This window comes from Mus musculus, chromosome 4 (genome assembly GCF_000001635.26).
Source record: "Mus musculus strain C57BL/6J chromosome 4, GRCm38.p6 C57BL/6J".
Taxonomy (NCBI): Eukaryota; Metazoa; Chordata; class Mammalia; order Rodentia; family Muridae; genus Mus; species Mus musculus.
The window spans coordinates 77,369,402-77,386,768 of NC_000070.6; the positions used below are offsets into that span (position 1 = coordinate 77,369,402).

Here is a 17,367-nt window from a genome sequence, read left to right on the forward strand (position 1 = left end):
CACACACAGACAAACACACAATTTCATCATGCTTTATGTTTATTATTTGTGTTTGGCCAAATTTCTGAGGAATGAGAGTTGGGGTTCACCCTGCTCTTAGGAAACAATTGCTACATTTCAACTTTCCTGGATGGGTATGAACGCAGTGACTTGTAAAGCTGTGTTATCATTCCAGTATGAAAGGCCTGATGCCAGGAACTGGCTACACAGGGCTCCTTACCACTCTTGTAGTGATCATGTATCTCTTACTGAACAATAGGTTTATGAGAACTCCTGAATGCTATAGTTGTCAAACTAATAGATAATTCTAAATAAATTGTTTACTGAAAGTCTAGACACCTGTAAATTATAACTTAGAGTACACATATTCTATAGCAAATAATATATTTCCAGAATCATTATAGATCCATCTTCCCTGAATCCTTGAATAGTTTCATTGTCATAGGGAGACGATATCAATAGTAAACAGTTTGCTAGACTCTGTGGAACTTGTTTAGAGTTTATGTGGATTAACAACTTTGGTACACAAGCAATAGTTTTATCTGAATATTAGACTTCTGATTTTCTCATGCATGTATATTGTGAGATGAGACATGACAACATATACTATTTATGATTGTAATGCTATCTAACCAAGTATCATTAACATAATTATCAAAAATATGCATTTGTGGCCAGAGAATGTGAATCATACACACCTTCATCCAAGGCACTTTCTGCTGTGGTCTCAGGACAGGAACCTAATAAAAGAAAGAAAAGAACTAATAAGAGATTGTTTAATACCAAGCCACAAAACTAAAACATGATTTAAGTCTCTATCAATGATCACAGCATGTATTATCTACCTATTAACTTAAAAAGATATACCATTTTTTCACCTTTTCAGTTAAAGTTCAATAACACCAAAAGGGATAAGCCATGACTATGCAAAACCATGTCTCACTCAATTCGAACCTCTAAGAAAATTTATTCTTTTGTGTCTTAAGCCTTCCTTTTTGCCTCGGAAATAACTGTAGGATGAGATTCTGATTCAAAATTCTGTTAATTTTATGCCAATAATCATGCTTCACACTTTTCAAAAATGCTACATAAGTTTTCTGTTTGAAACAGGTCAAACAGATTGAAACATAATAAAATCCTGATAACATTTGCCCATTAAATGTAGCAGTGGGGACCAATTAAAGCTACCTGTCATTATTGTGATAATAATGCATTAAAGTTTCTCAATGAATCTTGAATGAATGCATAGATAATAGACTTAAATGTGTTTAAATGAACTTAGACACTTTAGAAATCAAAAGATGAAACAGAACCAAATATCTCCATCTCAATTTTATTGTTCTATTAGATTTCTATTTTCTAAATATTTCAAAGACATACTCCATAAAGGCACACGTCTAAATCTGATGACTTGCTTGGCACATGTACTGACTGAAATTATTAGAACTTCAGTGAGATGTATAAAGAAGAAAAAAAAAAGTTATGATTCGTGCATGTTTTCATGAGTTAACAATATACTAACCTGATGTTAAAATAAAAGAACCCAACAACTTCACCCTTCAGAAGGCAATATTCTCTGTTTTCTATACCAGTATGTACAAGTGAAAATTTTACTTTGAATGATAAACAACAAACACACCAACAAATAAAAGCAATTTTCTTTTGCATTGCATGGTTTAAAACACTTTGTTCTTTATTATTATTATTATTTATTATGTATTTTCCACAATTACATTTCCACAGCAATCTCAAAAGTCTCCCATACTCTCCCCCCCCCCCCACTCTCCCACCCACCCATTCCCACTTTTTGGCCCTGGCGTTCCCCTGTACTGGGGCATATAAAGTTTGCATGTCCAATGGGCCTCTCTTTCAAGTGATGGCTGACTAGGTCACTTTTGATGCATATGCAGCTAGATTCAAGAGCTCCGGGGTACTGGTTAGTTCATAATGTTGCACCTACAGGGTTGCAGATCTCTTTAGCTCTTTGGATACTCTAGCTCCTCCATTGGGGGCCCTGTGATCCATCCAATAGCTGACTGTGAGGATCCACTTATGTGTTTGCTAGGCCCCGGCCTAGTCTCACAAGAGACAGCTATATCAGGGTCCTTTCAGCAAACTCTTTCTAGTTTATGCAATGGTGTCATCGTTTGGAGGCTGATTATGAAATGGATCCCTGGATATGGCAGTCTCTAGATGGTCCATCCTTTTGTCTCAGCTCCAAACTTTGTCTCTTAAAGGTACCTATGAGCATAATCAGGTCTGTTGAACTTAAATTGTAACTAACTGATTTTAGTTGAAGTACAGAAATGATGTAAGTGTGTCTAACACTGAGAAGAAACCAGGACAGTGAGCATTTTAAATTGAGGGCAATGTAGTAAAGATAAAGATACAAAGGCAAGTACATGTGTGTCCAGAAACATGAGAACACAGATGTGCACACACACACACACATGTGCATATATCATGCATGTACACATAAATGCTTGTAGGAGTTCTTTACGATGGCAGTGATATGAGGCTTAAGAGTTACTTTATACATACAAGTATAAAGAGAAAAAATAGTGTAGATTCAAATTCTTTATTTTGTAGTTAAAATTAGAATTGGATACTTCCTGGATTTGAATTTTTGTCCCTTGCATTATTAAGCACTTTTAGTTTTATACAACTTATTTATCATTCTCTGAGACTGAGCTCTCAGAGTGCATTGTTTGTAAATGTTAAATTAATTGTCAAAAATAAATTGCTTCAGAATAATTAAGTTTGCTCCATTTTTGCCACTGAATTTCCTTTAGACAGGAAAAAATCTGGGCCAAAGTTTTTCAAGATGGTCAGGTGGCCCCATGCCTCAAATGGGGAACATGTCTATCTACTGGAGACTGTCTCTTCAGGTTCCACCTTCCCAAGCAGGATGAGGTGAGAGTGAGAGCACACTCTTAGAAACAAATGGGAGGTCAGATGAGGTGAAGAACTCATGGAAGGGGAACGAGAAAGGGCAGCAACATTTGTAATTTAAATAAATAAAATAACTAATAAAAATAATGCAATAAATAAATAAATAAATATTATTTCTTTTTTCAGGGACCTGAAGTTCTTTTCATACAGATCTTTCCCTTGCTTTATAAGAGTCGCACCAAGATATTTTATAGTATTTGTGACTATTGTGAATTGTGTTGTTGCCGTAATTTCTTTCTCACGCTGATTGGCATTTGTATAAAGGAAGGTAATTATTGATTTGTTTAAGTTAATTTTATACCCAGACACGTTGCAAAAGTTGTCTATCAGTTGTAGGAATTCTCTGTTAGTTTTTTTTTTTTTTTTAGTTTTCCTTTTTTTTTTTTTAATATTTTTTTATTACGTATTTTCCTCAATTACATTTCCAATGCTCTCCCAAAAGTCACCCATACCTTCCCCCCCACTTCCCTACCCACCAATTCCCATTTTTTGGCCCTGGTGTTCCCCTGTACTGGGGCATATAAAGTTTGTGTGTCCAATGGGCCTCTCTTTCCAGTGATGGCCGACTAGGCCATCTTTTGATACATATGCAGCTATAGTCAAGAGCTCCGGGGTACTGGTTAGTTCAGAATATTGTTCCACCTATAGGGTTGCAGATCCCTTTAGCTCCTTGGGTACTTTCTCTAGCTCCTCCATTGGGGGCCCTTTGATCCATCCAATAGCTGACTGTGAGCATCCATTTCTGTGTTTGCTAGGCCCCGACATAGTCTCACAAGAGACAGCTATATCTGGGACCTTTAAGCAAAAACTTGCTAGTGTATGCAGTGGTGTCAGCGTTTGGAAGCTGATTATGGGGTGGATCCCTGGGTATGGCAGTCTCTAGATGGTCCATTCTTTCATCACAGCTCCAAACTTTGTCTCTGTAACTCCTTCCATGTGTGTTTTGTTCCCAATTTTAAGAAGGGGCACAATGTCCCCACTTTGGTCTTCACTCTTTTTGAGTTTCATGCGTTTAGCAAGTTGTATCTTATATCTTGGGTATCCTAAGTTTTGGGCTAATATCCACGTATCAGTGAGTACATATTGTGTGAGTTCCTTTGTGATTGTGTTACCTCACTCAGGATGATGCCCTCCAGGTCCATCCATTTGCCTAGGAATTTCATAAATTCATTCTTTTTAATAGCTGAGTAGTACTCCATTGTGTAAATGTACCACATTTTCTGTATCCATTCCTTTGTTGAGGGGCATTTGGGTTCTTTCCAGCTTCTGGCTATTATAAATAAGGCTGCTATGAACATGGAGCATGTGTCCTTCTTACCTGTTGGGACATCTTCTGGATATATGTCCAGGAGAGGTATTGCTGGATCCTCTGGTAGTACTATGTCAGGTTTTCTAAGGAACCGCCAGACTGATTTCCAGAGTGGTTGTACAAGCTTGCAATCCCACCAACAATAGAGAAGTGTTCCTCTTTCTCCACATCCTCACCAGCATCTGCTGTCACCTGAATTTTTGATCTTAGCCATTCTGACTGGTGTGAGGTGGAATCTCAGGGTTGTTTTGATTTGCATTTCCCTGATGTTTAAGGATGTTGAACATTTTTTTCAGGTGCTTCTCTGCCATTTGGTATTCCTCAGGTGAGAATTCTTTGTTTAGTTCTGAGCCCCATTTTTTAATGGGTTCATTTGATTTTCTGGAGTCCACCTTCTTGAGTTCTTTATATATATTGGATATTAGTCCCCTATCTGATTTAGGATAGGTAAAGATCCTTTCCCAATCTGTTGGTGGTCTTTTTGTCTTATTGACAGTGTCATTTGCCTTGCAGAAGCATTGCAGTTTCATGAGGTCCCATTTGTCAATTCTCGATCTTACTGTGCAAGCCATTGCTGTTCTATTCAGGAATTTTTCCCCTGTGCCCATATCTTCAAGGCTTTGCTCCACTTTCTCCTCTATAAGTTTCAGTGTCTCTGGTTTTATGTGAAGTTCCTTGATCCACTTAGATTTGACCTTAGTACAAGGAGATAGGAATGGATCAATTTGCATTCTTCTACATGATAACAACCAGTTGTGCCAGCAGCATTTGTTGAAAATGCTGTCTTTGTTCCACTGGATGGTTTTAGCTCCTTTGTCGAAGATCAAGTGGCCATAGGTGTGTGGGTTCATTTCTGGGTCTTCAATTCTGTTCCATTGGTCTACTTGTCTGTCACTATACCAGTACCATGCAGTTTTTATCACAATTGCTCTGTAGTAAAGCTTTAGGTCAGGCATGGTGATTCCACCAGAGGTTCTTTTATCCTTGAGAAGAGTTTTTGCTATCCTAGGTTTTTTGTTATCCCAGATGAATTTGCAGATTGCTCTTTCTAATTCGTTGAAGAATTGAGTTGGAATTTTGATGGGGATTGCATTGAATCTGTAGATTGCTTTTGGCAAGATAGCCATTTTTACAATTTTGATCCTGCCAATCCATGAGCATGTGAGATCTTTCCATCTTCTGAGATCTTCTTTAATTTCTTCAGAGTCTTGAAGTTTTTATCATACAGATCTTTCACTTTCTTAGTTAGAGTCATGCCAATATATTTTATATTATTTGTGACTATTGAGAAGGGTGTTGTTTCCCTAATTTCTTTCTCAGCCTGTTTATTCTTTGTGTAGAGAAAGGCCATTGACTTGTTTGAGTTAATTTTATATCCAGCTACTTCACTGAAGCTGTTTATCAGGTTTAGGAGTTCTCTGGTGGAATTTTTAGGGTCACTGATATATACTATCATATCATCTGCAAAAAGTGATATTTTGACTTTCTCTTTTCCAATTTGTATTCCCTTGATCTCCTTTTGTTGTCGAATTGCTCTGGCTAGGACTTCAAGAACAATGTTGAATAGGTATGGAGAAAGTGGACAGCCTTGTCTAGTCCCTGATTTTAGTGGGATTGCTTCAAGCTTCTCACCATTTACTTTGATGTTGGCTACTGGTTTGCTGTAGATTGCTTTTATCATGTTTAGGTATGGGCCTTGAATTCCTGATCTTGCCAAGACTTTTATCATGAATGGGTGTTGGATCTTGTCGAATGCTTTTTCCGCATCTAACGAGATGATCATGTAGTTTTTGTCTTTGAGTTTGCTTATATAATGGATTACGTTGATGGATTTCCATATATTAAATCATCCCTGCATCCCTGGAATGAAACCTACTTGGTCAGGATGGATCTCTGTTAGTTTTTTTGGTTCGCTTATGTATACTATCATATCATCCACAAATAGTGTTACTTTGACTTCTTTTCCTATTTCTATCCCCTTAATCTCATTTTGTTGTCTTACTGCTCTGACTAGAACTTTGAGTACTATATTGAATAGATATACAGAGAGTGGACAGCCTTGTCTTGCCACTGATTTTAGTGGGATTGCTTCAAGTATTTTTCCATTTAATTCGATATTGTCTGTTGGCTTTCTACATACTGATTTTATTATGTTTAGGGAGGCACCTTGAGTTCCTGATTGCTCTAATACATTTTGTCAATTTTTCTGACACACAAGGATTATGATGTGATTTTTTGAGTTTGTTTATATAGTGGATTATGTTAATGGATTTTCATATATTGAACCAATCTTGCAACCCTGGGATGAAACAAACTTTATTGTGGTGAATGAATTGTTTTAACGTTTTTGTTTTTTGTTTTTTGGTTTTTGGTTTTTTGGTTGTTTGCTTTTTATTATTTGGTTTGCTAGAATTTTGTATGGAAAAACAAAAACCCAGGATAATGAAAACAGTTGTTAACAATAAAAGAACTGGAGAATTATCATCTCTGACCTTAAGCTATACTATTGAGCAAGAGTGGTTAAAAAAAAATACAAGGTGTTCGTACAGAGATAGGTCAATCAATGGAATAGAGTTGAAGACCCAAAAAACAGCCCACATACTTATGGACACTTGATCTTTGACAAAGAAGCCACAAATCTATAATGGTAAAAGAAAGCATCTTCAATGGTCTAATACAGGTCTGTATGTAGAAAAATTGATCCATATTTATCACTTTGCACAAAGATCAAGTTCAAGTTGATCAAGGACCTCAACATAAAACCAGATATACTAAATCTAATAGAAGAGAAACTGGCAAAGAGCCTCCAACTTATTGGCACAGGGGGGAATTTCCTAAACAGAACTCCAATGGCTCAGGCTCTAATGTCAACAACTGAGAAAGGACTGAAGGAGCTGAAGGGGTTTGCAATCCCATAGAAAGAAAAACAATATCAACCAACCAGACCCTCCAGAGTTCTCAGGGACTAAACCACCAATCAAGGAGTACATATGGAGAGACCCATGGCTCCAGCCATATATGTAGCAGAGAATGGCCTTGTTGGGCATCAGTGAAAGGAGAGACCCTTTGTCTCGTGAAGGCTCAATGCCCCAGTGTACGGTAATGAGAGAGTGGGGAGGCTGGAGTGGGTAGAGTTGGGGGAACACCCTCATAGAAGCAGGGGGAGAGGGGATAGGATAGGGGGGTTTGAGGGTGGAAGAAACTGGGAAAGGGGATAACGTTTGAAGTCTTAATAAAAAAAATATCCAATAAAAAGAGAAAGAAAAATGGGACCTCATGAAACTGAAAATCTTCTGTAAGGTAAAAGGCACAGTCAATAGGGCCAATTGGCAACCTACAGAATGGGAAAAACTCTTCACTAACCTCACAGCCATTAAAAGGCTAATATCCAAAATATATACACAGAAAAAAAAAACCTCAAGAAGCTAACCTCCAAAAAATAAATAACCCAATTTAAAAAGGGAGTAAAGAGCTAATAGAGTAGTGGCCTTATTTGTAATAGCCAGAATCTGAAAATAACCCCAAATGTCCCTCATACAAGGAATGGATACAGAAAATGTGGTTCATTTACAAAATGGAATGCTATCCAGCTATCAAGAACTAGGACATCATGAGTTTTGTAGGCAAATGGATAGACCTAGAAAATATCATCCTGAGTGATGTAACTCAGAACCAAAAGGACATAAATGAAATGTGCTCAATAATAAGTGGATATTATCCACAAAGTACAGAATTCCTAGGAAGCAACCCACAGAATTTAAAATTTTTAACAAGCAGAAACTCCAAGTGAGGATGCTTCAATCAGACTAAGTAGGGGGAAGAAAATAATAAGGGGAGGCAGAGGGAGGAAGAAATTTGGGTGGATACAGAAGGGAAAAGGGGGAACAAGATCAAGTATTGGGGGAGAAATAGGAATGAAGTCCTGAGGCCCAGCAGAAAGAAAGGAAACAGGCAACCTCGGGAGGTAGGAGGCAGGACTTCCCTCTAGAATGTAACAGAGACCCAGGAGGAGAGAGACTCTCAGGAGTCAAAGGGAGGGACCTCAAATGAAATGTCCTACAGTGGAGAGAGGGAGCTCGATGTGTCTACCTCCATCAGAGAGAAAGGGCCTCAAGAGGAGATTCCTGTCTAAATGAGCTGCAGGGACCAAAATCAAGAAGAGACTGAAGGAAAAGTGGTTCAGTGACTAGTTAAACTGGTGATCCATCTCATGGGGAGACACCAATGCCTGACACTATTACCAATGCTAGGATGTGCTTACAGACAGAAGCATAGCATGGCCATCCTCTGAGAGACCCAACTAGCAGATACTTACATTCAACCATAAGGCTGAAATGAGGGACCCCCTATGGTTGAATGGAAGAACAAAAGGAGCAAATGGAGAGGGAGACCTGATAGGAAGACCAGCAGTCTTAACTAACCTGGACCCCTGAGAGCTCCCAGACACTGAGCTACCAACAAGGCAGCATATAAGAGCTCTTCTGAGGCCTCTGATATATACATACATAGCAGAGGACTGCCTGGTCTGGCCTCCGTGGGAGAAGATGTGCCTAATCCTTGACAAGACTTGAGGCCTCAGGGAGGGGCAGGCCTGCTGGTGGAGAAGCATCCTCTTAGAGACAAGGAGGAGGAAGAATGGGATGAAGCACTGTGGGAGGGGAGGCCAGGAATAAAAGTCTTCAAAATAAATGGGCAAAATAATGACAAAGAAAAGAGGGGGATGACTGAATAGATGTATCACAACCTCAATAAGAATAGGTCTATATGTCAACCCTGGAATGCAGACAGACGGAAACTAACTGTTGGCATTCTAGGGGTGTCTCAGTAGTTCTATTCAGTGACTTTCTTCTATGGCTAATTTTCCTTCTCCACCCACCCTGAACATTTACCAGCTTCTGGGGACCACTTTGCTTTTCACTTAGCTGGGGGTAAGGTATCATTGCTGTATAGTAGAGCAGCAGGGATCTAAATAAATTATATGAACAGAAAAGAGGTATTCACTTCAAAGTATCATGTGTGGTAATTAAGAGGCCCTGGATCCTAAAGGTGTGTGGTGGCAGCTTCCTTCCCAGCCAGGTTTTGATAAACTCTCCACAATTGTTAGAGTCCTCCAGGTTCTTATACTGTGTCTTCCCTGGGCAAGTATCTGGACAGAGGATGTTTCAGCTATTGATCTACTTCAGCATGAATTATATAACTCCTCCTTGACTGTCATCTTTCCAATTCCCCTCTGCATGTCCCAAACCCTATAGGTAATTGTGCTAGGTGATCTTATCCAGATGCTGCCCAATATCAGGAAATATTTTCAATACTATATGGTCTTAAATTTTTCTTTGATATATATTTGATTTAAAATATATTTTATAATATCATTTATATTTAATATATAGATAGATATCTAATATTTATTTTGTTTGCTTTCAGATATACTATATATCTGAAATCAGACCCTGGGACAAGTGACTGAGGTGACTGTTTTACAGATCAAAACAGACCTGGCCCCTTGTTCTCCCAGCATCCCTCAGTCCCTACCTGGCATACCCTGTTCCCAACTGTGAACTTTCCAGCCAATGGGACAACCTGTCCTTACCCAAGAGGCTCTGCCCTATATAATCCAGACATTTTGGAGTCCCCTTGCCTTCTCTTTTATCTTCTCCTTCTATTCTCTGTCTGCATGAGGGCCATTTCTCTTCCCCCTTGCCCTGTGGTGACTTCTCTGGCCTAGGCCCTTGAGACCAGTTAACTTGTCTGAAAGCAGCTTCCCAATAATCCTGCCTATACATTTTTTAATCTGTATTGAATAGGCTTATCTTGCAGGCAGAGAAATAATTGAAAGAATGCCATTGCATTTAAAATAATAAGAATCATGCTATTTTCTTTGTCAGAATTATTTTTTTCATCTGTGCATGTGTTTGTGTTTATATTCAGGGTGGATATATGTCACAGCATGTCTATGGAGGTCAGAAGTCAATCTGGGCTGTAAGTCCTTACCTTTTACCTTAAGCGAATCTTTTATTTATTTATTTATTTATTTATTTATTTATTCATTTATTCATTTATTTATTTATTTATTTATTTATTCATTTATTATTTATTAATAGAGTATACCAGGCTGACTGACTTGCAAATATCTAAGGATTCTCTTGTATCAGCCACATATCATCACCGAAGCTCTGGGATTACAGACACATGCTTCTGTGTGTAGTTTTAAACAGGTTCTGTAAATCTCAATTCACACCCTCAAGCTTGTCTGTGAAACATTCGACCCACTGAACCACTTCTCCAGTACATAATTAGGACATTTATAACACGAACCAATGGACAACAATAAAAAATTTAAGGAAGGTAAAATGAGCTGCAAATTGTGGCTCAAAACTGATCCCACATTTGAAAGGTGGAGGCAGAAAAAGAGCAAGTCCAAGATCAGCCTAGGCTACAAAGAAGGACCCACTTTCAAAGAATAACTTTCTCATTGTAGTTTGTTCCCGAATAAGAAATTAATTACTATTAGTAAGCTTAATATATACTTCTACTTGTCTTCATATAAAGGCATGATACATAGAAGAGTTAAACTAAACTAGTCGTTAAACACTAGAACTGTGACTATTTCATGGAAACACAAGTAAAATTTTTGCTCTATTCTTATGCTTATTTGAAAATGTCCCATTATTATCATAAAGCTTAGCAAATGAAATATTACTGCTTTAATATTAATTTATGAATATTTCTCACATTTTAAAAAGCTGTAACCAAAAAATTAAAATAAAATAAAATGAAATAAAATAAAATAAAATAAAATAAAACAGCAACCCCTCCACAATGGAGACAGCTAATTGTTTTCAAGCATATTCTCTGCAGAGTCCAGATATGGGAGAAGGCACAGGTAAGTTCCTGACAACAGTTAATTAATTACAGATAAATTTCTACAGCTAAAACAATAGATAAGAGGAAGCAGGAGGGAATGGAATTTGGGATATTTTAAGACAGATCTTTAAAAAGACCATTAAGGTAAAAATGGCAGTTAGAGTGGAACAAATTCAGATGTGACCAGTACCCTTAAAAAGGTTAGATGACAGAAACACGGGGATGACAGGAAAGGGTTTTGATGCTATTGCTACTGTGGTTAGAAAGGAATAAAGACAGTAAAGTTGGAAATGGTTAAGTACGAATAGCAAGCCCATAGGTCCCATAACCCTCTCCTGTGTCTGAACTGCAATGAGGCAGTCTAATAAAAAAAAAAATTGAGTTACCAAGTTTTCATCACAGTAGACTCACAAGTTCACTGAAAATACAATTTTATCACAATGATCAATGGGCCTGATTCCTAGCAAACACGCTTGAGATTTAGTCAAGACTGTTGTTCTTGTAGCTTTACTAATATATTCCATATAATCATGTTACACTGATGTTTAATGTTGTTATTGAAGTGTCAGGATTTTGAATCACCTAACAGGCATCCAGAAAGCCTGTGAGGGATTATGTAGCCTTTGGGCATGTTGTGAGGGATTAACTTAATGGAGCTAGGTGGGATCATTCCTTGGCTTTGGTCTTAGGTTACATGGGAAAAAGGAAGTGAGCTGAAAACTAGAGTTCATGACTTTCTGCTCCTGGACATTTCATGCAATGTGAAAGGTACTTTCAACCCTGCTGCTAAGATCTCTGTGCCATCCCGGACTGTGTAACCTTGAACTGTGGGCTAAAACAAACCATTTCACCCTCAAGTTGCTCTTGCCATTACATCATTATATCACTATATTTTATCAGAATGCTTTAAAGTGCTTCAAGACAACAGCATATCTATACAATCTCCAATGTTGTATACAAATGTAGTATGGAATTCTTTATTTAGTCTGATTTGTTATGTTTCATTTATGCATTTAATTTATTGCACTTGTTGAATCACTTTTACAGTATAGTTAAGTTATTTAGCAGCTTTCTTTTCAAAGAAAATGTCTATTATCACATTTATTTTAAAAATTGAAGACCAAAATGAATACCTGCATTTCCCAACTATAGTGGAACTATGTTACACAGGCACTTCTATTAGCATAAACCACTGGGCCCCTTCTGGGAACTTTTTTCTAAGTCATACTATATTTCCCTGTTAAAATAAGGGAAGATCATAAGGGCAGACAGGAGAGTTCTGTAACACAGTACTTAAAACCTAACTCTTTAAAACAAGGAAATTTCACCTTCTCTTAGAGCAACTTGTACTCAATTTAATTTCCCTGTTGAATCATGGCCCGTTTTCAAGATTGAGCAAACACTTTACTGGCAGATCATCACTTTGAGGAAATATGCTGCCCTGCAAAGAAGATGCCATACACACTGGATGATGTGAATTTAAGAGAGCAAATGGATGTGTTTTATGGAGCTTCTTTGTAAATCCTTGTGATAAAACCAGAAGTGCATGTGACTATAAAAACTTCTTAAGCCCCAGATGATCAACTGCAACGTATTTATAATTGGTGATGAAAAGTGCATACTTAAAGTATCAAACCACGTATCTGTTCATTGCATTTTAAAGAGAAACCAAATATTTTAAAAGATTGGTATCATGGGCCAAGACATGTTCTCCTTAGACATTTGTCCTACATCTCTATACCTCTGAATGTAAGTATTGTCAGAGGTGGGGTCTGTAAGAAGGAAATTAAGTTTAAATGATGTCATAGGCCTGGGACCTAATCTAAGGTGGCTGTGTCCTTGAAGGAAAAGGTTAGGACACAAACAAAAGATTGCACAGAAGATGGCCATCAAAAAAGATCACTAACCCTCCTTAGGTGTGAGTTTATTTTTGTTGTAATGAGGATTGAACTAGGAATCAAATATACTCTTGCTTTTCCAGTCCTCCAGCTAACAGTTTTAATTTGAATCAAATAAAAATGGATACTTGTGGCGCATGCCTTTTATCCCAGCACTTGGGAGGCAGAGGCAGGTGGATTTCTGAGTTTGAGGCCAGCCTGGTCTACAGAGTGAGTTCCAGGACAGCCAGGACTACACAGAGAAACCCTGTCTCAAAGGAAAAAAAAAATTGGATGCCTCTTGATTGAGCCATATGGAGTACTGAACTTTGTTGTAACTATGTCACAATGCCAGTATGGCTGGTGATTTCCATCATTAGACCACACCTGTCCACAAACATACAACAAGTAAATTTTATCTTTTCTGTTTCCCCTCATCTTTCCCTTTCATATGTTTCTCCATAAACCCAGTGCTTTCTTTTTTTCCTTTTTTTTTTAAATTAGGATTTTTTTTTAAATTAGAAAAATTTTTTAAATTTCTTCATTTACATTTCCAGTGCATTCCCAAATGTCCCCCATACCCTCCCCCCACTCCCCTACCCACCCACTCCCACTTCTTGGCCCTGGCGTTCCCCTGTACTGAGGCATACAAAGTTTTCAAGACCAATGGGCCTCTCTTTGCACTGATGGCCGGCTAGGACATCTTCTGATATCTATGCAGCTAGACACCCAAGCTCGGGGGGGGGGGGGTACTGGTTAGTTCATATTGTTGTTCCACCTATAGGGTTGCAGACCGCTTAAGCTCCTTGAGTACTTTCTCTAGCTCCTCCATTGGGGGCCCTGTGATCCATCCAATAGTTGACTGTGAGCATCCACTTCTGTGTTTGCTAGGCCCCGGCATAGTCTCCACAAGTATTCATGGGACTTCCCTTCAGTGGGCATGTTCTTCCCTTTCTACTTTCCACAAGTCTCCTCAAAGCAGACCTAAAAATTCTATCACAAAGACCTTAATTACAACGGCTCTTCATGGTTTGTTCTTTGTCTACAACGGTAAATACCTTTTAAAATGTGTAGCCCTGGTTGTCCTGGAACTCACTCTGTAGACCAGGATGCCCTTGAACTCACAAATCTGCCTGCCTCTGCCTCACAAATGCTGGGATTAAAGGCATACCCCACCACTGCCCAGATATATCATTTTCCTCTTCTCTGTCGTCTGTCTGTAGTTTCTCTTATATTCGGCCTTGCTCTTCTTTAATCTCATTGCCTCTTTGTCTTGAATTGTTGCTGTGCATATGTACATGTGTGTGTTTGTGCTCTTACGTTTATAAATACAACCTGTTCACTCCTAAATATATAACTGCAATCAACTGAGTCCTATTGTGATGTGTGTGTGTGTGTGTGTGTGTGTGTGTGTGTGTGTTTTCAGAGGTAACCATTGGTACTGAATAACTAATTTATCTACTCTTCCAGGGGGGCACTATTTCTACATCTCTCAACATTCCTCAGTTTCCTATAGTTTGTTGTCTATGGTTTGAACTTTTTCCCATTCACATTAGCATTGTCTATTGGTGTTGTTCCTGTTTAGATCATTTTTACACTATTATATTGGTGAGACAGGATGGTTATAGTTTTTGACTTTTATAGCATTCATAATCTTATAGATAACTTCCTGTGCCTCTGACTCTCAATCTCTTCCAGCCTCCTATTCAGCACATCCTTTTAATACACTGAGTCTAGTTATTAAGAAAAATGCTAGAGGAAATTGCCATCTTGACTTGCAGTGTAGATTGGAACACATTTGCTAGCATGTTCCAATATTTGAAAAAAATATTTTCACCTTTTTATCCAGCTGTTTACCTTCTACATGTTTCTCAAAAGGAATAGTCACAAACATTTCTATATTTAGCTAATATACTTCGTACTTCACTAGCTAGCGCCTCCATACATATGTAAGCTAAAAGCCTCAGACTGGGATGATCTCATACAACAAAGAAAATATTTTTTTTGTATGTGTGTATGAGGAAGGAAAAACATTGTCCCTCCTAATAATTTAGTTGCATGTAGATATTTAGTGATTTTACAGTTGTGAGTGAAGAGATAAAAGGACTCCAATATATGAAACTAAAATCCAAAAATCAAGTAACTTCTTTGATTTTGTCAGCATATTTTCCTATACATCACTATACTTGCCTTAATCTTGTCATGTATATTTTTGGTGTGTGTGTGTGTGTGTGTGTGTGTGTGTGTGTGTGTGTGAAAGAGAGAGGGGGGGAGAGAGGGGGAGAGGGAGAGGGAGAGGCAGAGGGAGAGAGAGAGAGAGAGAGAGAGAGAGAGAGAGAGAGAGAGAGAGAGAGAGAGAGAGATATTTCTTCTTCAATCTCTATCCACTCTATTTACATAAGCAGGGTCTCTACCTGAACCCAGAGCTCATTGAGTTCACTAGTCTAGTTAGTCAGCTTGCCCTGGAGATTGTACCAGCTGACTTTCAGTAGGTACTAAAGATCTAAACATAAGCTTTCATGTTTACATGGCAAGGATTTTATGTAATGAACAATGTCCCAGTCTCTAAAACATTTCATTTTCTACATATTCTGTTTCTACATACAAATGTTCTTTGTTTGTGTTTTTACATTTTTGTTTTATTATTTTTCATTTTAAAGAAGAGTTCAAGTGACATGGAGAAAAGGTTTGTTGCAAGTTTCTTTCTCTCTCTCTCTCTCTCTCTCTCTCTCTCTCTCTCTCTCTCTCTCTTTCTTTCTTTCTTTCTTTTAAATACAATATGGTAACTTCTACGTTCCTGAAGTGGTCTATCTCTCTGTATTATGGCCACAATGATGGACACTGGTCCAAAGGGAAGTCTTTAATTCCATCATAGAGATATAAAGTATCTAACAATGCAAGATATAAAGGTATATTTTATGCTTTGCTAGATTGCTTGTTTTATGTTTTATAAACTTTTAGAAGATTAGAACACACTAAACCTTAAATACCGTGACATCCAAGTAAGACATTAGCGCATTTATAGTTTTAGAAATAAAATAGAGTACACTACAAATACTCACAAATGCCAGCTTATGTTTCTAGGGTTAGACTGACACCAGGATACTTAGAACGTTCTGCCAAACACCTAGTTCTTTTCACAAATTGGCAATGGCAATGAAAGACATTTTGGTATACCCTGCAAAGTGTGTCTACATAGAAGAAATATAAAAAGAATTTTTGTGATTATCCCTCACGAATGTTAGTACTTAATGTGTATCTAATAATTTATATATTTTTACACTGAATTTACTCTATATGGGACTATATATTATTCTGGAAGGTAGTAGTTACTTTGCAATAAATATAAGTGCGGAGGACCAACCAAGGTTAATTGATAACTTCTACCAGAATGCTGAAAGGTCTGCTTTGTACAGAACTTAATGCCTAAAATGACTTATTATAACAATGTCATGGACATAAGTATTGGGAGGGCCAGGCTACAGTATACCCTAAAGATAGCAGTATTGTATTTAGGTGTTACTATGTTCAATAAAATACTTGAAATTTATTTTCCCTCCCTAAAGGTATTCATATTTTAAAATTAACTTTCTAAGAATCTATAGGGGTTGTGAACATGGTGATATATGTATCTCAAGAGATGGGACTCTTTTACATATCACTTTAATCACAGTAATAGTGGAAGAGTGACATGCAAAGGTGCTTGGAATCTTATTATGATGATGATGAGTTTCGGTGTCCCAGGGTTCACAGACCACTCTCTGTGTTCTTAGGAAAACTATGTGTCCTCACAGGGTATAAAAATATATCCCCCAAATCCCATAGTGAATATTGTTAAGTTTCAAAGCTAACAAGAGGCATGCACACAAAAACTATACTTGCTTCATTTTCTTTAACTACTTGGATTTAATATTTAGATAGGATGCTGTGGGGCTGAAGAGATGGTTCAGCAATTATAGAGGTCCAGAGTTCTATTACTAACAATTATATGTTGGTTAACAATCTATAACTCCATTTGCAAGGAATCTGGCAATTTTTTTTTCTGTTTTTCTCTAGGTGCCATGTAACAAGGCACACACACATGCAGAGGGGATACTCATATACATATACAATTTGTAAAGATACTATATTCTTTAGATTAAAGGAAGTACACATTTATGTATAAGTATTCATCCAAGGGTGAGGAAATTCCAGCTATGAAGTGTACCATAGCCTCTATGAATGCCCCAGACTTGGTTTGTGGATGCACTGAGGAACCTAAAGTGTAAAGGCAAACTAATCATGATATTCTCTTCCTTGTCTCATAAATATTAGATTTTCAAAAGTCTCAAACCTCTGACAAGAGAAAAGAGGAGTTGAATTGGT

General features: G+C 37.7%; 1 protein-coding gene across 5 annotated transcripts in view; it reads right to left on the reverse strand.

The window, feature by feature from the left end:
- The window catches only part of Ptprd (protein tyrosine phosphatase, receptor type, D), a 2,270,506-nt gene that overhangs the window by 1,428,165 nt on the left and 824,974 nt on the right, over positions 1–17,367 (reverse strand). For all 5 annotated transcript variants that reach the window (NR_160919.1, XM_017320046.2, XM_030253324.1 and 2 more), the window contains exon 5: positions 699–740. The gene's annotated coding sequence lies outside the window, so the exon portion shown is untranslated. The remainder of the gene's footprint in view (positions 1–698; positions 741–17,367) is intronic.